This window comes from Phacochoerus africanus, chromosome X, assembly GCF_016906955.1.
Source record: "Phacochoerus africanus isolate WHEZ1 chromosome X, ROS_Pafr_v1, whole genome shotgun sequence".
In the NCBI taxonomy this organism is placed as follows: domain Eukaryota; kingdom Metazoa; phylum Chordata; class Mammalia; order Artiodactyla; family Suidae; genus Phacochoerus; species Phacochoerus africanus.
This window is the reverse complement of record NC_062560.1, coordinates 13,697,970-13,721,739: the sequence shown is the minus strand read 5'-3', so window position 1 is coordinate 13,721,739 and position 23,770 is coordinate 13,697,970.

Genomic DNA, 23,770 nt, shown 5'->3' with positions numbered 1-23,770 from the left:
TTCCTTTTTTTGAAGGGGATTACATAGCTAAGGAAAGGATGCATACAAAAAAAGCATTTTTAAAAACTTAAATTTGAGATAATTTTAGACTTCTGAAGGGGGGCAAAAATAGTATATAGTTCCTGTGAACTATTCCCCAACTTCTCCTTATGTTAATATCTTATATAAGAAAATGCATTTTAATAGTAAAAATACTGTTTTCATGTAAAGTTTTAGACAGCTGAGGTTTCTCAGTTATGTCTTTTAGATTTAAACTTCAAGAAGGTAAAATCTAGGGAGTTCGTGTTGTAGCTCAGTGGAAACAAATCTGACTAACATCCATGAGGACGCAGATTCAATCCCTGGCCTTGCTCAGTGGGTTAAGGATCCGGCATTGCTGTGGTATGGGTCACAGATACGGCTCGGATCCAGCGTTGCTGTGGCTGTGCCGTAGGCTAGCAGGTACAGCTCCAATTCAACCCATAGGCTGGGGACCTCCATATGCCATGGGTGCGGCCCTAAAAAAGACAAAAAAAAAAAAAAGATAAAATCCAAAAGATGGCATAATCTAGGTCTAACTGGATTTATACCCTAACAAAGACTATTTATTATCACTGCTTTGCAATTAAGAGTTCAGTTACTTTTGATATTAAGTTCTTTTAGGTTTTATTCATTTACATGACCTCCTATAGTCACATTTTTATTCTGTCCTTCCTATGGACTGAACTCTTATAAAAAGTCCCTGCCTCATTGAGCTTTGCTGCTAGTTGGGAAACAAACAAACAAAACAGAACAAATGAAATGGGTAGTTACAATACCAACATGATGGATGTTACAGTACAATAAAGTAAGTTCAGTAGTTGTGGGAGCATGTAAAACATGACCCTAACCTATTCACAGAGGATCAACGAAGACTTTTTCAATGGAGTGGCTTTTGGGAGTTCCTGTCGTGGTGCAGTGGTTAACGAATCTGACTAGGAACCATGAGGTTGCGGGTTTGATCCCTGCCCTTACTCAGTGGGTTAAGGATCCGGTGTTGCCATGAGTTGTGGTGTAGGTTGCAGACGCAGCTTGGATCCTGCATTGCTGTGACTGTAGCCGATGGCTACAGCTCTGATTCGACCCCTAGCCTGGGAACCTCCATATGCCGCAAGAGCGGCCCAAGAAATGGCAAAAAGACAAAAAAAAAAAAAAGTGGAGTGGCTTTAAATTGTGACATAAAGGACAAGCACAAAACATATCAGCGAAGAATGGAGAGAAGGTGATTTCAGACTGGGGAATAGGAAAGGGAAAGGCTGAGAAGTAAGAGGTAGAGGGGCAGGGATGGGAAGAGACAGACAGATTTATTGCTTAATTAGTATTGGCCAGAAAGGGAAAATAAATCAAGAGAACAGGACTAGGAAAGAAGGAGTGGGACTGGTGAGCTGTGGGGGAGGCAGAGGAAGAGGACACGTAAATCTTAAGAAGTAAGTAGAGGCCGGATCCTGACAGTCTTGTTAAGGGGTTCACTGGGAGGTCAGTGGGAAGCATCTGACTTGTTTTGAACAGGGAGGTGATGGGATCTGATTTGTGTTTGGGGAGTGGATTGAAACAGAGCAGTACAAAGCAGACAGTGTTAGGAAGCTGTCACAACAATCCAGGTGAAAGATGTGGCCTGAACGAGGTAGTGGCAAGGCAAAGGAATGGAACTGAGAAACATTTTGGCATTCAAAAGGGCAGAACTCTGACTGCTTATGTAATAGAGTGCCTGTGAAGGCAGAGTGCCCATGGTGGGTGGTGTCCTTGACCCTGATCTTCATTATTTTATAAAATCTGACCTCCTCTAGTGATGTCGATACAAGAGGAGAGGGCACCCATTCTTCAGCATGGGGAAAGATGTGGGAACTCCATACCTGCTTCCCAAGATTCAAAGTTAGGAAGACCTGTAAACTTAGGCCAGAAAGACCTCTCTTGAGAACCAGTGGTAGAGACAGACAGTGAGATCCTGCACATACAATGACTGAAGAAAGGGGGCTTATGAACAGGGGCCAAAACAGGGGTTTTGGAATTGATGCAGAAGGGCTGGTTTAGGCATAGTCTGTAGCTTGTGCTGGAGGCTTCTCTAGACCTAACCTCCCCAGCTGTTAAGGCACATGATCTGGCATGCCTTGGAGCCTGAATATTTTTTTAATGGCCGCACCCATGGCATATGGAAGTTCCTGGGCCAGGGGTCCAGTCTGAGCCACAGCTGCAACCTACATTGCTGCTGCAGCAAGGCTGGATCCTTTTAACCCACTGTGCTGAGCCAGGGATTGAATCTGTGCCTCCACAGCAACCTGAGTCACTGCAGTTGGATTTTTAATGTATTGCACCACAGTGGGAACTCCTTCAGATGGGCTCTTGACCAGACTTTCCAGCAGCATTCAGCTGTTCAGGATTTGTTTACAGCAAAATTATGGGAGAACTCTGTCAGCTAGCAGTTCTCTAGTTGGTTCTCCAGTGAGTGTTTGTATGACAAATCACTACCATCCTTTCCATCCTGATCCTACTTCTGGGATTGGGTAATCCTTTGGAGGTCATGGTCAGTTATGGGGAGATGTGCTATAGAGGGAGGAAATGGACTTGCTGCTACCAGCAGGGGTAGAGGCCTGAATGCATAATTGTTCATGACTGTATGTCCTCAGTGATGGTCAAACAGGTGACACTGGTTCTAACTGGGTGTTAGGAGCGAGGGAGAAGGAAGAATCAAGGGTGTTTCTCAGGATTTTGTAATGGAATCCAGGTCAACCACGACGCCATTCCCAGACGTGTGGGATTCACTCCCTGGCTAGGCTTTTACGTCTCTCGCCAGACACCAGACGGCAACTCACATTTCCATAGTGCTTTCCCGTGTGTCAAGAGCTTTCACGCATATTATCATATGTGATGCTTTCCAGTGCCTTGAGAAGTTCTCTAGACCGTCCACTCTTTCTCTTTATTATGATAAGGAAATTGAAGCTCAGAGAGGTGGAGTGAGTTGCTCAAGAATTCCAGCTCTGAATCCAGTTCTTATAATTCATTTGTTTATTCATTTAAATATCCATTCTTTATTTCTTACACTGATATTTATCGTGTGCATCCTAGAGCAGTTACTGGGGCAGTCTGCAGACATACAAAGATGTGCATGATAGTCCTTCCCTGGAGATCTGGCACAGACAGATGTGTTCACATATAAGAAAGAGGCAAGTATTGAGTTCCCACTGTGTCTCAGTGGTAATGCACCCGACTAGTATCCATGAGGACATGGGTTCGATCCCTGGCCCTGCTCAGTGGGTTAAGGATCCACAGTGTGACTGTGAGTTGTGGTGTAGGTTGTAGATGTGGCTCAGATCTGGCATTGCTGTGGCTGTGGTGTAGGCCAGCAGCTGCAGCTGTGATTCGACCTCTAGCCTGAGAACCTCAGTATGCCACAGATGTGGCCCTAAAATAAAATAAAATAAAATAAAATAAAATAAAAGACAAAAAATAAAAACACAGGTAGATTTCTCCTAAAGACTTGAGGTTTTGTAAGGGCACAGAGAGTCCACCTGAATGATGTAGGAGATGTCAGGTGAAGGGGGAAGAAAGACACCCCAGGTAACTGCTTTTTCTTATTGCATGTTCCATGGTTCTCTGATTTCAGAATCTTGAATGTCACTAAAAGAAGTATGAAGTTAATGAGACTGAGTTCTACCTTCTCTGAAAAATTTGGAAAGAAAGAAACAAGGATTGAATTGAGGGACAGCATTGTTTTATGCAAATGGTTAGATTTAATGAATAAATTCTTTCTTTAAAGGCCTTTTTTTTTAATAAAAAAGAAAAGTCAACTATGCAATCAAAGGAATTAAGTTTCCAGGATGGGTAATTTTCTCTATTGTATTTCACAGTTTGAACCCAGAATACTAAGCATTCCTCCAAATTACAAAGCAGGGGAAATAGAAGCTTTATAACTAACAAATGTAAAGCCCCAATTGTTCAACAGGGTCGCATAGAAATCTGTGTTAGAGCAAGTGAAAATATGGTGGTCCCTTGGATCCTTAATGGAAAATATTGTGACATTTCTTTGGAAAAAGTTCCTAAGTTAGACGTTTCTATCCTAACTCAATTTGAGTGCTCTTTTCAAAGTTAAATAGTATAATGTGTCATCAGTTCACATTGAACTGAATGTCCTTGGAGTTTTCTTGTGTCTTATGGTTTTTTTTTTTATCTTTTTTGTTTTTCATTTTTTAAAATTACTCAAATGAATTTATCACATCTGTAGTTGTATAATGATCATAACAGGATTTCCATCCCACAGTCCAAGCACATCCCCCCACCCCCCAAACTGTCTCCTCCGGAGACCATAAGTTTATATGTTTTTTTTTTTTTTTCCCCTGTATCTTCACACTCATCTTTTGGCAGCAGCTAGTGGATGGGAGACCAACACCTGCTTCCCTCCCCAAAACCCTGCTCTGCCTCCAGCACCATCACTGCTGTAAAGGAGAAGATTTTCCCACCATCCCAACTCTGCCCAGCCCCGTCTTTTCCCTTTTAGATATGTATCTAATTACTTTGTTGGTGGTGGTAAAAATAAGATCTTATTTGAAGAGCTTTCTTAAAAATACCAAGTGAAACATCAACAGAAATGAATGCAGTTGAGACTGACCTATCTCCAAAGCCAGAAGCCTGCCCCCGACACTGTGCGTGACTCCTGCTGTGTTGTGGCCTGGGACAGAGACCCTGCTGCAGGCAGAGGCCATCTGGACTTCAGTCCTGGCTGTGTCCCTAGCAGTGTACTCTTCCATGGTGGCCCACTTCACTTGGGTCTGGAAGGTGAACACCTAGGCCTCGTGTCAATAAATGTTGGTTGAGTGAATGAGGCCCTGAAGCAGACCCCAGCCTGTCTGGTTCAGTCTCTTTGCACACTGGAAACATTCCTTTCAAGGCTTCTTTGTCCTTAGAAATGTATTGTCCGTGGGGTGGCCCCTGTCTTCTCACCCTCCATGCCTCCCTGGGTGATCTCACTCACTCATGTGGTTTGATCTCTCACCGGTTTATTGGTAAATCCTAAACTTAGAATTTAGAACCTCTCTCTCTTTGTCTCCTCCTCACCCTTCCTTTCCCCTCCCCTCCTGTCTTTACCTCTTGCCCATGATAATGGACCCTGGAATCCCTGAACTCCTATAAATCACTAGGGAGTAGAATTTTCCCTGCTAAATGCAAGTACAAGAAAGAATACAGAAAAGCAAACGTAAAACAAACCCCCAAACAAACCACAAAGCAAGAGGTCTCTCTGAGGGCTTCAGCCGGTGGCTCTTCTTCCGTGTCCCATCTGTTCTTCAGTCTTGTCTGTTCTTCCAGCCAAGAAACAGCCTCTCATGGACTCTGCCTCACTCCCCTTTCCCAGGTCGGGTTCCAGTCCTCATTATTTCACACTTTACTTAATCCAGTAAACGTTCCATCTGTCTTCCCGACTTTGCTTTTTTCTCTTTTGTTTTCTCTATCCTGGTGCAGGATAGCCTCCCTAGCAATCTGGTTTTGTCTTGATATCTCCTTGCTTCTTGGCGGGTAGTGCAGAGGGGCTCTGTCCTGTGTACCAGCTCATGCAGAGTCTGCCCCCAGGCACTCCTCTGAGTCAGCCATCAGAGGGCCGCATGTCACCATTGAAATCCACTTCTTGACCTGTGCAGCCTAACACGTAGCCGTTAGCCACGTGTGTGACTGATCCCTTGACATTTGTCCTGTAGGCTTGAGGAATTGAACTTTTAATTTATTTAATTGTGATTGTTTGCCTTTTAAACTTAAAAATAGAAGCAGTTTTGTCAATGTGAATGGGAATATCAACAATGACTTTTAGTATTTGATTCAGTTATGAGAAAACTTTTATATGTACATATTTGAAACAGTTTGGGTATGTGAATTCATCTTTTCAGCTGTGATTTTATAATATCTAAATGCAGATTAAGGGAGTTCGCTGGTGGCCTAGTGGCTACGATCCTTTGTGTTCACCACTGCAGCCTCATTTCAAACCCTAAGTCTGGGAACTTAGATCCCACATAAAGCCACTCCATGCAGCAGCCAAAAATAAAAAAAAAAAGAAAAATGTAGATTAATAATTTCTGATTAATTTAGCATCCAAATTGGGATATATTGCAAGTGTGAAACACATATTAGATGTCAGAGACTTAGTAAAAGAACATAAAATATCACCTAATAATTTTTATGTATTGAATACATATTGAAATAACATTTTAGATGTACTGAGTTAGATGAAATACATCTTGAAGTGAATTGAATCCTTTGCTTTTTCCAAAATGAGGTTACTTAAAATACTTAAATTACACATGTAACTTGTATTACGCTTCTATCAGACATTGCTATTCGAAAACAGTTGGGCCATTTTCCTTATTCTTCACTCCCGTAGCTTATATTTTCCAGGGCAGGCTAAATTTTTAATATTTTCTGTAACCACCTCCTCCATCCTCATAAATAACTCATAATTGTTAGATAACCTGTGAATGGTTTAGAAAATGCAATCCAGGCTTCTACCCCTTTCTAGTGTCTTCCAATAATGTTCTTTACATCTGGAACACTTTTTTTTTTTTTTTTTTTTTACTGAAGTATACATATCCTCTGGGTCCAAATCCGATTATATGTCATCTCCCACCGCTGTGCCATCCTTGACTATACGCCATGGATTGATGTCTCCTATCTCTTGATTTTTTCAGAGCACTCAGAGTTGGTTTCTACACACTCACACTCATTGCCACACTCCATGCTTTGTTGCATTGCTCTGACTTCTTACATGCAAATCTTCACTTCCCTTCTAGAGTGTTCAGTCAATTTGAATCAAGCATCGTGCTTTCTCCTTCTTTGTCACATCTACCAAATTTGAACTTTTATTTTGAACAATACAAAGGCTCAAGAAGGACCAGTGAAGAAAAATTCCATATAGTTGAATTGTACCATTATTGAGTTGCCAGATACTAAATTTGGCCGTTTTAATTAATTAAAGAAATAAATTTATACTTTTGAAGATGTGCTGTAGTGGAAAAATAATTTGCCACAAAGTCAACAAGCTAAGCTTTTAGTTCCAATCCTATCTCCCTGGGCACCTGACCTTGGAATAAGTGCACTTCACCTCTCTGGAAATTTCTCACCTAGAAAAGAGATTAGGTAAGCTCTAAGGTATATTGCAAATCCCATATTTTGTAAGTCTATGATGGGAATCTTTTTCAACTGCCTTACTTGCTACTCTGAATTTTTAAAATAGAACATGCTGAACAGAAATTAGCATTTTTTAAAATGTCAGAGTCATTATTAGGGATGTCAATTATTATGCACTGACAACATAATGCAGCTAAGGGGTTATTGTGATGTGTATGATGGCTTACTCTCTAGAGCGTGTGGTTTTTATTTTTAAATTAATGTCTGCCCTTTAAGGTCCTCTTTTAATGTCAGACTGTCACCTGTCACATATTGCTCACGCTGGCCCTGCTTGTCTTAATACTTCCCCCGTCCTCATCCCACCTAATTTGGGACTCTTAACCTAAGGCGATGTGGGGAAACCCAGTAATGATAAGCTTCTTTGACTTATGTCTGAAATTGCTCATTTAGTCCCTCAGCAACCATTTATCGGGTGTCTGCCTATACCTGTGTGCGAGGCACAAGGTGGTGCAGGGGCTGAGGAAGAAATAACTTACCAGCCATCTTAATAACCGTGGGGGACTTCACAGTGAGGAAAGAGTCTGAATTTCAATGCAGGGCTTCTGCAGGCCTTTTTCTTCACTTCTCCATTTCTAGCTCCTTTCCCGATGGCCAAGTTTCCCAGACAAGTCACCTGTAGATAATAGAGGACTTAATAGTAGTTAGTTACACAGCGAGGAACTCTTGCAGAAATAGGCAAAGAGACAAGTAGAACAGAACAGAAAGCCCTTAGGTAGCTTCCATGTATGTGTAGGGACTGGATGTGTACAGAAGTAATTTCCCAAGACGGAAGAGAATGGGTTGCTTAGCCTCTCATTTAATTCTTTGCAGTAAGCTTGTGAACCAGGTAACACTCTTCTCCCCACTTTATAGATTTGGCAAAGAGAGGTTCAGAGGTTTGCCTAAAGTCTCAGTGGTGGATCTGGGAGAAAGTGTATTATCTTTGGTCTGTTTCTCCCCTTTCTCAGTACTGGGTCACATCAGATGTTAGATGATCTGAACCCTTCTGGTGGTCAAAGGAAACAAAGAGAAAAACGATTCTCAGCCTGGGGACATTTAACAATGTCGAGAAACATCTTTGGTTCTCACAACTGAAAAGTGAGACATGCTCTTGGCATCTAGTAGGTCAAGACTAGGGATGCTGCTAAATAACCTGCAACACAGGACAACTTCCACGAATGGTCCAGCTTAAAATGTCGATAATGCCGAGGTTGAGAAATCCTACAATAGGTCAGAGAAAGCTCTTATTCCTTCGCTGGTGCTGTGGGATGGATTAAAATAAATAATGTATTTGCAGTCTATTTTCTCAATCTTTTTTTTGTCGTAGTCACACTGTCCTTAAGCCAGGAACAAGTGGGAGGAAGGTGGGAAGGAGCTTCTGATGCATGAGGATACCTGGAACATTTTTCTTTAACCTTGCCTGTAGGAATACAAGTCACAGCTAAAGATTTACTACATATCTGTAGTAGACATGACTAATATTTGAATTTCTCATCTTCCTTTTTGGGGATGGGATGTTGAGCACATGCTTCTTGAAGTTGGATTTAGTCAGGCGACTGGAATGTGAATTACAGATGGAAGCAAGTTCCGATTTTCTGCTCTTGTGCTAGACCACAGCAACTTTGAGCGTGTATGTTTGGGATGGAGAAACTGGAACATCTAAGTGATGAGGAAAGCTGCCCCAATGGAGAACAGCAGTCCTGCTCAGTCTCCCAGATCTGCTGAAGACTTTATATGAGTAAGAACTAACCTTTTGTTGTGGTATACCACAGAGAATTTGGAAATTATTATCGTAGCATATTCTGACTTATCCTACCTCATTCATCCAAGTTCATTAGCAAGTATTTGAGAATTTTTGAACCCCCAAATTTCACATACGTATTCATTTCACACTGCTTTCTCAAATTTTGATTAGCACTGAGGTCCTAGAGAAATGTTGGACTCTATAAAACTCCAGTGACTGCAGTAAGCACAAAATGTTGTCACATATAGTTGCTGGGGCTTTGTGTAAAGGAGTGTTTTTTTTTTTTCAGGCCTTGAAAATACATTTTATGTCTGAAATCATTTCTGTTGACATTAAAATATGTCCTGAATTGTGACATCTCAAGCTTGAAGACTTTTACCTGCTTAGTATATAATTTCTATTATATAAGGTATAATGTAAACTTGATTTGGTTTCCTGAATTTCTCAATTAGACAGTGTGAGAATTCTAGGACAGTGGTAATCAGCTTCTCTCTCTTCTCTTCCACACACTTCAGTCTTTCTTGCTTCCTAATTTGAGTCAAAACCCTGTCATTACTTCTCTGACCTGTTGGAAACAGTTTACCATTTTTTGCAAGTTAAAGATCTAGAGACTGAAGACCAATCTTTTCTGTTTAAGTTATCAGTACTCTTGTAATGTTACTCTATGTCTACAGCCCAATGTGCCTTTTACTAACCCCCTTCTGTAAGTACATCTGTTTTAACTTATATCCAACAGATTGATTATTGCATTTATTTGCTAGCTCAGGACTGTTTATTTACTTCCTACCAATCCTATAGCTTTATTACATGAGCTGTAACTATTACCTAAGGGTTGCCTGGAAATCCTTAGTTCTTTTCACTTGTGGGAGTTTCATCTCCTTTTCCTCTGATGGCAAGTCTACTGCCCTGAGATGCAGTCCTGCGGGTGCTGGAAAATCTAACATGTGCACTAGGATGGCCGGGCTGTGCCATGCATGTGACTTTCTCGTGGTCCATCCACACTGTGGCCTATTGCCCTGTCAGCCCCAGATCCTGGCGGCTTTGTCTTCTCTCCACACGAACAGTGCCTGCCCATTGCCTGTCTCACCTCTGGCTTAGAGCACGGCTCTGCACTGGCTCACAGTGCTACTGTAATAGACTGATGGAAGGTTGAGGGGTCACCGAGGGGGTCACCCTCCTTTCTCAGGGCTCTCGCTCCATCTCTGTCCCCTGTCCTAGGAAGCCCGCAAATTCTCCTAACTCTAGTATGTGCCACCCTTTGGCTTTCCTAAGCTTTGGTTCAACCCATGGTCCTGCTTTTTTGTTTTATCAACTTCAGCCAGACCTTCTGCCAAACAAAGGCCGCCTATTCTGTGTTGACTCCCTTTGGAAATATGTGCTTCCGGATTAGTGTTTTCTTTCATCTAGCGCATTGTTAGAAATGGGAGTTCCTAATTTCTAGCACAGGGAGGAAACAATATAAGGTATCAAGGCGTTTGAGGAGCGTGAGAAGGAGTAGGTGACTTGTGGGAGTGGGGAGGAACGTGTGAGAGCACGGAAGACTTGCAGAGCTGGAGCCCGTGGGATCCAAGTGGTCAGAATGGGCCATGTAGTAGAGGCTCTTGGGACATATTATGTGGCCAGAAAGAAGCTTTTAAAAGATGTAACGGAGCAGAATGTTGTGCTCAAAACTACGTTCTAGGAAGATCACTCTGGCTTGGGTCAGAGGGCCACAGAATGGAGATGGAGAGAACAGTTGTGACTTTCACTCTGGAAGGAAATATCAAATGTATGGGCTGAGGCAGAAGAAGGGGAATGGAGAGCCGTGGATTTGGGAGCTGTTGAGGAGGTGGGATCGAAGGGCCTTGCCAGGTGTTTGGGGGCAGAGGCTCAGTGAGAGGATGAGCCTTGCTTGTGCAGAGGAGGGGATGATGGTGCCCTCTCTGAAGTAAGGGAACACAGCAGGAGGAGCGCTTTGGGCTGGGGGTTTAGGAAACCATGGATTCAGTTGTGCCTATGGTTGGTTTGAGGTACCACTGACAGTTTCTTGAGGATGTTGAGTAGGCAGCTTTAGCCCTACAAATGCCAGCACCCATATATTTAGCATGCTTGGTTTTGAATATTCTTAAGGGTCGTGTCATTAGGACAGCACAGATATAAATTGGTGTTTCACAGTGAATCAGGGAGTTCCTGTTGTGGCTCAGTGGGTTAAGAACCTGTCGTAGTGTCTGTGAGGATGCAGGTTTGATCCCTGACCTCATTCAGTGGGTTTAGGATCTGGCGTTGCTGCCAGCAGCATAAGTCAGAGATGCACCTCAGATCTGGTGTTGCTGTGGCGGTGGTGTAGGCCTCAGCTGCAGCTCTGATTTGACCTCTAGCCCAGGAATTTCCATATGCTGCAGGTGTGGCCATTATAAAAAAAAAAAAAAAGAATGAATCAGATACTCAACCAGACACTACTGAATAGCACAGACAACTATATTCAATATCCTATGATAAACCATAAAGGAAAAGAATATTTTAAAAAACTGTGTGTGTGTATGTATGTTATGTATAAAATTGAATTAGTGTGCTATACAGAAGAAATTAACACAACATTGTAAGTTAACAATGCTTCAGTTTTTTTTTTAATAGTGAAACATATAGCCTGTGAGTGAGACTCACACATCTGCTTTTTGAGAATTCAAAAAGGGTGGGTTCAGAGACAGAAGCCTGAAGTGATGGCTAGTAGGGTGAGAAGGAGATAACAGAATTTAAGCATGTGGAGTCTGAGTGGATACAGTGACAGAAAAGCCACTAAATGGTCAGGACTGGAGTCTGGGTGGTATCAGGACAGGACCTGTAGATTAGGGAAACAGAAGTCGAGTTCATTTTGCCAAACTTCAGTCTTTGATTTATTGATTTCTTTTCTTTTTTTTGTTTTTTCTAGGGCCGCACCCACGGCATATGGAGGTTCCCAGGCTAGGGGTCAAATCGAAGCTGTAGCTGCCAGCCTACACCAGAGCCACAGCAACTTCGGGATCTGAGCCTCGTCTGAGACCTACACTATAGCCCATGGCAATGCCCACTGTGATGCCAGATCCCCGGCCCACTGAACAAGGCCAGCGATTGAACCCGCAACCTCATGGTTCCTAGTCAGACTCATTAACCAGTGAGCCACGATGGGAACTCCTGATTTCTTGATTTCTTAACTCTGCTAAATGGCATGGGGCTGAGAAGCAGGCCCTAGCATTTTGAATTTGCTCTACATTCTTCAAGGCGCCCCTGCCCGTGCAATTGGCAGAGGCAGGTAGTTCTTTAACAATCTGCCAAGGGATTGAGGTGAGTAATGAACTTGAAAAAGACAATGAAATCTGATCCACATCAGCACAACTATTTCTGTTATCTCTGCATGCATAAGAAGAAAACCAAGAATGGTATTTGAGGCCAGAAGCATGATAAGTTTTCACTCTGACACTTTAATTTTTATTATTTTAACTTTGCTGATGCTTGCATGATGCTCCCTCAATGTCCCTCCCCCCAAACACCTTGGCAGGAGTTTTTTCTCCCCAGCAGTCCTCCACCCCACCTCCACCCTATCCCACATACACACACCCAAAATTTTCACTGGGTGATTTGACTTAGAAAGGCATTTCAAAATGTAATTTCTTCATTGGTGGAGAAACGCTTGGTGATCATTTTAAAATATCCAGTGGAGAAAGGAATTCCTGATGTCTTTAAGACGACATACTCAGCTGCATCTTGTTCTGCAATAACATTTTCTGGCACCAAGGTCATTGCTGAAATCCAAGTAACATCTCTGCTTTGCCCCAGCACCGTACATGCCTCTGGCTAATCTACAGACAGGTCTTGAAATCCCTGGGTGATTTTCGCACCTTGTCCCTAGGAATAAACGTCACTTCCTTTTGGGAGAGCTCAAGGCTGAATGATTCCTGACCAAATCCTTTTGGAGTGTACAAAGCAGTAGCTTTCTTGGAGTCAGAGACAAATTCCTGTCTGACTCTCTTCTACCAATGCAAACGTCTTAACTCTCAAAATAAAACTTGGTTTTCATATATACTGGGATGAAGAGAATTTATTCAGGTCTCAGCAGTACCTAGAGCTGAAGATACCAGCATTGGTGCCTTAATTTTTCTGTAATTTCTTGTATTCAGTGCATACCAGATCTTTTTACCTTCTGAAATAGATTTCCAAGGACCATCATAGAAACCACTGCCTGGTGACTTTAAAGGAAAGGATTGATTGGCTTAAGGTCTGTATATTTCTTGGGTTGTTTGATTGCATTTCAGCTTAGAAAACAAGAGGGTACTGGATTTAATTATCTAACACCCTAATTCACTTGGATGTCCTACAGTCACAGTAATTCAATTTAGCCCAAATTGAATTCATTCTGTCTCCCCATTGTTGCTCTCCTCCCTCAGTTCATGTCCTAAGGGTTAGTACCACCACCCACACAGACACCCAGTCCAGAAGGATGGGAGTTACCTCTTGCATCTTCACCAGTCTCCACATTCTCTTGATTCTGTCTCTTCAGTCTCTCATTTCTCTTTTTTCCTCTGCTTTCCCACCGCTTTACTTAAGGTCCCCACCATATCTTACCTGATCTGTGCTGTGTTAACAGTGTCTCTTCACGCCTTCCTGCCTCCCTGAGCTCAGTAGCTGGCCTTGTCGTCCTTACAAAATGACCCTCCTGGGTTGCAAATCTGATTGTTTTATTACAACTTAAGACCCCCTCAGTGGTTTCCCATGCCGACAGGATAATGTCTGAATTCTTTACACAATCACCACAGCTTCCCCTGTATGGGCTGGTCTCTGCCTTCCCTCCTCACCCCATGGTCTGACATTCTGCCATGTGACCCAGTGTTTCAGTGACATCATGTGCTTCCAGGCCGTCCTGTGACATACCCATTCCTTTCATGTTCTCTCTGCCTGGAGTGTCTTTCCTCCTCTCCTCTGACTGAGAAACTTCTGGTTATATTTTAAGAACATCTTATCCTTGGTAGCAGCTATTTCGTTTTTCTTGACCTCATGCTCATGATGGCACTTCATGTTACCTTGCAGCGATGTTATCACACAAACCGGGTGGCTTAAAACCACAGGAATTTATCCTCTCACCGTTGTGCAGAGCCAGAAGTCTGAGATCAAGGTGTCCACAAGGTCATGCTTTCTCTGCCGGCCCTAGTGGAGGATCTTTCCTGGCCTTTTCCTAAGCTCAGGTGGTTGCAGTGCTCCTTGGCTCATTAATGCATCATTCTCATCTCCACCTCCACCTTCACTTGGCCCCTTCTGTGTACCTCTCTCTTCACATGGTGTTTTTTTTCTCTCTCTCAGTGCAGGGTGACATTGTTTTCGCTGGTATAAAATTCTCAAAAACACATCAGTCTCCCGGTGAAGCTCACAGGGGGCTGAGCCATTAGACATGAGGATTCTCCTCAGATCCTTCCTGAACAACCTCACCCCCTTAATGGCTTCTGCTGAGATGGTTGATTGGATCCGTAAATCACATGTCCAGTCTCTTGAACAAACTGTTATCCAGCCACACCTTGGGTGTTCTCGCCAGAGCTCACTTTCTCATCTTTTGCTACTATCTGAATAGGCTGAAACTTTTCCAGATCATCAAGAGCTGGTCCCTTTTTGCTCGTCAATTCTTTCTCAATTTATCCCTTTCCTTTAGCATTTTATTATAAGCAGCAAGGAGAACACCTTCCACACTTTGCTTGGATAGCTCCTCAGCCAAATATCCAAGTTCATCACCTACAAGTTCTACTCTCTGTAAAACTCTGGGACACACTTCCATCAAGTTCTTTGCCACTTTTAAACACAGCTTGCCTTTCCTCCAGCATCCAATAACGTTTCTCTCATTTCCACCTGAGACCTCAGCAGAGGCACCTTGCATGTTAATATTTCTGCCAGCATTCTCTTCGTCATGGTGTCATGTGTTCTTGGAGGTAGTGGAAGCTTTCTCTACTCTGTTCCTCACTTCCACCTGAGCCGTCACCAGAATCACCTTTAATGTCCATATGCTTACCAACCACCTCTTCAAGGCAATCTAGACTTTTTCAGTCAGGCTCCTCAAAATCCCTGAGTTCCAAGCCCATTTGCACATTTTCAGGTATTTGTTACAGCAGCATCCCACTTCCAAGTACCAAAAGTGTATCAGTCACAGATCTCCAGAGAAATGGAACTAGTAAGATACATATGGATGTATTGATCTACATCTAAATATCTGTGTCCTTATCCAGATCTACTTATCCAGTTTGGCAGGTTGGAAACTCAGGGATGATTGATATTATATTCTTAAGGTAGAATTCCTTCTTCAAGAAACCTCAGGTTTTGCTCTTGAGGCCTTCAGTTGGTTAGATGAGAGCTGACCACATTATCAAGGGTAATCTCCTTAAAGACAACTGATTATAACAGTTACAAATACCTTCACAGCAACATCTAAATTAGTGTTTGCTTAAATAACTGGAGTGTCCTTCCTCCGCCCTTCTGACTGGGAAACTTCTAGTTATATTTTAAGAACATCTTATCCTTGGTAGCAGCTACTTTGTTTTTCTTGACCTCACTCTCAAGAAAGCACTTAACAATGTTACCTTACAGTTATGTTAAAGCCTAACCAAGTTGATAAGTAAATCTAGCCATCACACCCCCAAAATCAGACTTGATCACATTCTGTCATGAATTAATCAAGAAGTATCTGATACTTTATAAGCTCAAAGTGTCACATACTTATATTTTTATATAAGTTTTAGTTTTCATACTTAACCAGGAGTCTCTTATGTTTGTTTTACTTTATAGTCTTGCTTTGATACATATGATTTTGAAAATACTAGGTATTAAATGCTCTCTTCTTGAGTATCAGAGTAAAATATACTGCTTGGTTTTTTTAAATCAAGACAGTATTTTGAGGAGTTCCTGACCTGGCTCAGTGGAAACGAATCTGACTAGCATCCATGAAGATATGGGTTTGATCCCTGGCCTCCATCAGTGGGTTAAGGATCTGGCGTTGCTGTGAGCTGTGGTGTAGGTCACAGAGCAGGCTCAGATCTGACATTGTCGTGCCTGTGGCATAGGTCAGCAGCTGCAGCTCTGTTTTGACCCCCAGCCTGGGAACCTCCATATGCCAAGGGTGCGGCCCTAAAAAGACAAAAAAAAAATTATTAAAAAAATTTTTAATGAAATTGAGTTCTTTGTCAGAGAAAGTTTTCACACCCATTTGCATGATATGGTGCAACATTAGGGCCACTAAAGCACAAATCCCAGGGCTGTGTGCTTGCTAAGGGCTTACAGTACTGAGATACAAGAGTGAATGCAGATGATGGAACCCTTGGCTACCCATTAGAATAGCCTGGACTGCTTTTGAAAATCCCAGACCGATTAAATCAGAAAGGCTAGGAGTGGTAGCTAAGTATCAGTATTTTTAAATCTCCCAAATATAGTGTCTTAAAAATACACTCAGGTGGAGTTCCCGTCGTGGCGCAGTGGTTAACGAATCCGACTAGGAACCATAAGGTTGTGGGTTCGGTCTCTGCCCTTGCTCAGTGGGTTAACGATCTGGCGTTGCTGTGAGCTGTGGTGTAGGTTGCAGACGCGGCTCGGATCCCGTGTTGCTGTGGCTCTGGTGTAGGCCGGTGGCTACCGCTCCAATTAGACCCCTAGCCTGGGAACCTCCATATGCCGCAAGAGCGGCCAAAGAAATAGCAAAAAAAGACAAAAAAAAAAAAACAAAAAACACTCAGGTGTTCTCCTGTGGTGCAGTGGGTTAAGGATTCAGTGTTGTCACTGCAGTGCCTTGGGTCACTGCTGTAGTGTGAGTTCAGCCCCTGGCCTGGGCACTTCTACACGCCATGGGTGTGACCAAAAAACCCAACCAACCAACCAACCAACAAACCAAACAAAATACATCCACACATTTTTTGGATACTCCTTTCTTTAAGAAGTAAAACTTAATTCGTCCCTGCTTGAGAGTGAGTTGGACTTAGTGAATTTTGTTTTGGGGGTGTCACACCCACGGCACATGGAAGTTGCTGGGCCAGGAATTGAAACCAAACCACAGCTGCAACCTACGCCACAGCTGCAGCAGTGCCAGATCTTTAACCCAGTGCACTGGGCCAAGGATCAAAATGCACTGACAACACTGGATCCTTAACCCACTATTCCAGAACTGGAACTCCTGGACTTAGTGACTTCTAACGAGAGTATATGGTGGCAGTGACTGTGTTTGACTTCCAATAATAGGTCATAAAATGCTTTGAAGCTTCCTCCTGGCTTTTTCTCTTGAATACTGTGCTTTGGAGGAAGCCAGCTACTGTGGCCATGAGGACACGCAGGCAGCCCTAGAGAGAGCCAGCAAGGAACTGAGGCCTTTGTGGTTAATTTTATGTGTCAGCTTAACTGGGCCATGGGTGCCCAGATATTTGGACAAACATTATTCTGGCTGTGTCTGTAGGATGTGTCAGGGTGAGGTTACATTTGAAAGGGTAGATTGAGCAAAGAAGATTGCACGCACTAATGTGGATGGGCTTCCTGCAATCAGCTAAAGACCTGAATAAAACGAAAAGACTAAGAGGGAACTCCTCTTGCCTAAGTCCTTGAGCTGGGACATCAGTCTTCCTGCCTTCAGACTTGAACCGAAATGTCTGCTCTTCTTGAGTTGCACATCTATGTCTTTGGTACTGGAACTGACACCATAAGCTCCTCTGGCTTTTGGGATTTTTTTTGCATTTGAATTGGAAGTGTAATATTGGTGCTCCTGGGACGCTAGCTTGTTGACTGCAGATCTTGGGCCTTCTCAGCCTCTAATTCTCTCTGTATCCCTATCTATCTATCTATCTATCTATCTATCTATCTATCTATCTATCTATCTATCTCTTATTGGTTCCTCTCTGGAGAACCTTGCCTATTACAGCCTTCTGCCAAAGGCATGTGAGAAAGCCATTTTGGAAGCCCCATTCAAGCCTTCAGATGACTGCAGCCCGAGCTGACATCTTGACTCTGCAGCCTCATGAGAGATGCTGAGCCAAAACCCCTGACTAAGCTATTGCCAAATTCCTAATCCATAGAAATTGCATGGGGAAACAAATGTTCTTTGTTTTAAGCTGTTGAGTTTTGTGGTAATTTGTTGTATAGCAATAGTTTCCTGCCACAGTAGGTGATTCCAATATGCAGCCAAGGTTAAGGAGCACTGCCTTACTCTTCTGTCAGTAAAAATCATGAAATACCTGCCTTTCAGGCATTCAAAGGGATCTTGGCCACTTATTTATATTGTCAGGGGCCTGTCAGTTGTCTAAGTGAAGCAATAGGTATGTGGTGCTAACTTTTCTCTGCTTCTCAGTGTTTTCCAGTTTCATTTTTATATCCAAACAAACCCTCCCATCAGTGAGCTTCATACTTGGACTATATTACACTGCCCTGATCCTTGTCTTTTTGCACTCAGAATTGACCCCCCCAACCCCAGAAATTGTATTATCTCATGTGTGAATGTGGACATCTTTGTGTCTGGGACGGGGTAAAAGCCCTATGAAAGACATAATATTGTTCTAGATTTTTCTGATGTTTTGAACCATTCCTCTTGGGATTTTTGGAAGAAAATTCCACAGGAAGAATAATAGAAACCACTAGACACGAATTAATTCCCTGCCTTTTCTTGTTTTCAAACTGCTTTTGTACCCAGTCTTTCATCTCCTCTGGCTGTTATTCTTGAAGAGTGGATGTCCTCTTTGCCTAGGCTAATGCGTCCACCTGTGCTCTGCAGCACACTCTCTCCTCCTCTCCTCATGGGCTGGTCTGTATCTTTACTGCTCCCTCTCTTCTAGCGTTTCCTCATTGAAACTGCTCATGATTTGCTCTTAAAGACTGAACTCTATCCCCAGCTGAACTGTAGGCTCCTAGAAGGCAAGGCAGTGTCTTTTAATGAAGATTCATTGAATTCATGAGCGAATGCATTAATTTTGAAAATACCAAAGTACTGAATGGAGAATAGAGTTTCCCTTTTTCAGCATCTACCCCAAAATTTGTATTTCATTTTCTTGAAAATAAAAACTAAGATGAAAGTTAGAGCCTCTTCTCCAGAGATATAATAAAAGAAGCTACAAAGGTATTAAACTTAAGATCTAGATGTGTCTGGTTGGTGGTCAACTGCCAATGTGGCAACCTAATGACCACTTTAGAGCATTTATTTATTTATTTATTTTTGTCCTTTTGCCTTTTCTGGGGCCACTCCTGCGACATATGGAGATTCCCAGGCTAGGGGTCTAATCGGAGCTGTACCCACCGACCTACGCCAGAGCCACAGCAACGCGGGATCCAAGCTGTGTCTGCGACCTACACCACCGCTCATGGCAACACCGGATCCTTACCCCACTGAGCAAGGCCAGGGATGGAACCAGCAACCTCATGGTTCCTAGTCGGATTCGTTAACCACTGCGCCACAATGGGAACTCCCACTTTAGAGCACTTAAAGCATCATACTGAAACTGAGAAGCTGTAGATCTGTGACACCCTTTCTTTTATTGCTACCTGAGTGTTCTTTATTTCTCTTTATTTTGCAGAGTCAGAAAGTCACATTCACTCAAAGAGCCTAATGAAAATTATCTTAGGAAGCAGAGTAACAGCCATTAGTAGTTGTGAGACACACTGTAGCAGGATGCCTACTGTCTCTCTCTCAATCACGTTATTTATTACATCCTCCTTTTGAAATGTAAACAACAGACTGACTGCATTTAACTTTTTCCTTTACAGCCAATGTTGTGCCTATTCTTTCCTCACTCTGTAGGCTTTTTGTGGAGGAATCAATCCCTATCATGACTTAGAGAGAGTCAGCAAGACACGGAGGAAAGAACATGGACTTTGTATTTATTTAGAATTAGCCGAAGGCTGATTCTGCTACTTGCTAGCTATGTGGTTTGGGGGAAGTGATTTGATCTTTCAGAATCTCAGTGTCCTCACTAGTAAAAATAGTATGTAGCTCAGAGTTGTTATGGACGTTAGGTGAGATAATTTTGAAAACACTTATTGTGGTGGCAGTTTCCTTTCCTTCCATATTCACAGCTGACTTTCAAAGATACGTAGCCCCACGTTTCTCCTTAGATCCAAATCCATGATCCCAACTGCATATCTCTATGTTATCTCATAAGGGCATCTTTAACACAGTAGCTCAAGTCATTGTCTTTTCTTCCATTCTTTCTCCTCTGGTGTTCTCTGATTTAATTAACAGCAATGTCACTCAGTCACCCAGTCTAGAGACCTTTGTATCATCCTCTGTCTTTCATTTCCTCTCCTTCAGGCTTCATCCCCAGGATCTGTCAGTCAACAAACTGTTAATTCTTTCTTTAAAATTATAACCTGTCCTCATCCTCACCACTTCTGCCTGGGTTATGACTCTTGACTCTTTAACCTGGACTATTGCATAGCTCCATGTAAACAGAAGCATGTCACTCATGTGATTACACATAAGACACATTTGTAACAGTGTCCTTTGTGGATGCCCCCCCCAATAGTGCTCACCAAGGACCATGCAGTTGTGGATGCTGTGGGCACCAGTACATAGAATCATCAAATCACCATAGCCCCGAGAGTCAGAGTCACCACTTACCCTTGCACCTGGCACCTTGTACCACAGGCCCAAGGTCACAGCATACTCCAGTATGCCCCTACTCACAGGTGCAGGTCTTTCCTTACTCAAGTCAGCCCATGAAGTCTGGAAGAGGTGGCTGGTTCTTCAAATGTGCAAACACCTATGGAATAGATCCATAGGTCACATAGCCACATAGAGCACAAAGATTCAGGGAAACATGACTACACCAAAGGAACACAATAAACCTCCAGTAACTGACCCCAAAGAAGTGAAGATACAGGAAGTGCCCCACAAGGAATTAAAAATAATTGTTCTAAAGATTTTCAGAGAACTACAAGACAGCACAAATAATCACTTTAATGACATCAGGAAAATAATATAAAAATAATGCAAGAACAAAATTAGAAGTTCAACAAAAAGACACAAAAAATAAAAGAAATTTTGGAGCTGAAAAAAATCAATGACTGAACTGAAATTCAGTATAGAGATTCAACAGAATATAGGACCAAAAGGAGAAAGAATCAGTCAGTTCAAAGACAAATCATATAAAAATTATCCAATCAGAGGAACAAAAAAAAGAATGAAGAGTGATGAAGAAAGCCTACGGTTCTTAGGGACACCATTAAGGGAAATAATCTATGCATCATTGGAATTTTAGAAGAATAAGAGAGGGAGAAAGAGGTAGAAAGTTTATTTAAAGAAATAATGGCTGAGAACTTCCCAAACCTGGTGAAAGACTTGGAAATCATATTCATGAATCTAATAGACACCCCAAGATTTCAATCCAAAACAATCTTCTCCAAGACACATTATAATAAAAACTATTTAAAGTCAAAGACAAAGAGAATTTTTAAACAGCAAGAGAAAAAAAGTTTTTCCAAGAGAGAATGGGATGGTATATTCAGAGTGCTAAAAGAAAAAAAAGAAACCTGCCAGCCAAGAATAGTACCAGCAAAACTGTCCTTAAGAAATGAAGGAGAAATAAAGACTTTCCCTATCAAAAGCTGAGGGCGCTCATTACCACTAGACTTACCTTACAGGAAATGCTGTAAGGAGTTCTTCAAGCTAAAACGAAAGTACACTAGTAATATGAAAACATGAAAATATACAACACACTGGTAAGATAAGTGCATAGTCAGATTCAAATACTCTAATACTATAGTATGGTGGAGTGTTAACCACTTAACTCTCATATAAAGGTTAAGGACAAAAGTATTAAAAATAGATACAGCTACAGATTTGTTAATGAATACACAGTATGAGAAGATATAAACTATGACAATAAAACATAAAATGTGTCAGAGTTCCTGTTGCGGCGCAGCAGAAATGAATCCAACTAGGAACCATGAAGTTTTGGGTTTGATCCCTGTCCTCCCTCAGTGGGTTAAGGATCTGGTGTTGCTATGGCTGGGGTGTAGGCCAGCAGCTGTAGCTCCGATTTGACCCCTAGCCTGGGAACCTCCGTATGATGTGGGTGTGGCCCTAAAAAGCAAAAAACAAATAAAAAGCATAAAATGTGGGAGTAGGAGTAAAAGGATAGAGTTTTATATGTAATGAAAGTTAGGTTCTTATCAGCTTAAAATAACATCTTTTTAAGATGTTTAAAGTAAGCCTCAGGTTAACCACAAAGAAAAATCCTATGTTGGATACACAGCAAATTAAGAGAAGGGAATCAACAGTATATCAGCAATGTGGAAAATTATCAGTTCATGGGTAGGAAGATAGCAGGGGAGGAAAAAAGGAACAAAGGAAGTATAAGACATCCAGAAAACAAAGAACAAGATGGCAATAATAACTCCTTACCTATTGACAATTACGTTAAATGTAAGTGGGTTAAATTCTCCAATCAAAAGATACAGAGTGGCTGAAGGGATGAAAAAACAAGACCCAACTATATGCTTCCTATAGGAGACTCACTTCACCTTCAGGGACACAGATAAGCTTAAAGTAAGGGGATAGAAAAAGATATTCTATGAAAACGGAAACTAAAAGAGGTCATGGTAGCTATACCTATATCAGATGAAATAGACTTTAAGTCAAATTCTATAATAAGAGACAAAGTCATTATATAATGATAAAGGGATCACTTCATCAAGAGGATGTAATAATTGTAGTATATACAAACCCAGTAGTGGAGCACCTCAATATATTAAGCAAATACTAACATCCAAAGGGAGTAATAGACAACAATACATAGTAATAGGGGTGTTTAATACCTCACTGTGAAAACAACATAAGTGTCCATTGACAAATGAATGAATAAAGAAAATGTAATATATATGTATACAATGAAATATTATCAGCCATAAAAAAGAAGGAAATCTTGCCATTTGTGACAACATGGGTAGACCTTGGGGGCATAATGCTAAGTGAAATAAGTCAGAGAAAGACAAATACTGTACAATCTCACTTAACTATGGAATCTAAAAACATTGTCCTCATGAAAACTGCAACGGTGATTGTCAGGGGCTGAGGGGTAGAAGAAATTTGGAGTTGTTGGTCAAATTGTGCAAACTTCTAGTCATAAAATGAGTAAGTTCTGGCTATGTAATGTACCACACATTGACTATAGTTGTCAATACTGTATTTTATCCTTGAAAGTTGCTATGAAAATAGAGCTTTAATGTTCTCACCATAACAATAACAAAACGGTAACTGTCTCACATGAAGATGTGTTGACTAACCTTATTGTGGTGAACATTTTATAATATATACATCTATCAAATTGTCACATTGTATACCTTACACTTATACAACAGTATGTATGAATTAAGTCTCAATAAAACTGAAAAAAAGATGTAGTGAGAATTCATGTTAGAAAAAAAATCTGAACTTTAAATTCCTTGTCCAACAACATAGATCCTAAATGGCACATTTCCGTTTTTAATTTACAATATTGTAAATGGAAACATTACATTCAACGAAGTGTCTAGATTACATCCAACTTACTTTTTGTTTTTTTAATTCTTGATGAATTTTACAATGAGGCAATAGGTCTAATTTTTTTTAAATGGGGCATTGATATTGAAACCCAGCTCCTGACCTCTGTTGACCAGCTGGGTTCAATACATATATATTCATCCCAGAGAATTGCTTAGCTTCAGGGAGGAAGAATCAGGTTCTAACCAAAGTAGAGCATGATATGGAGTTCCCTGGTGGCCTAGCAGTTAAGGATCCAGTGCTGTCACTGCTGTGGCCCAGTTTTGATTCCAGGAAGTTCTGCCTGCCTCAGGCACAGCCACAAAAAAAAAAAAAAAAAAAAAAATCTAAGTAGAGCATGATAAAATGAGTGACTTCCTTGAAGAGCCTTG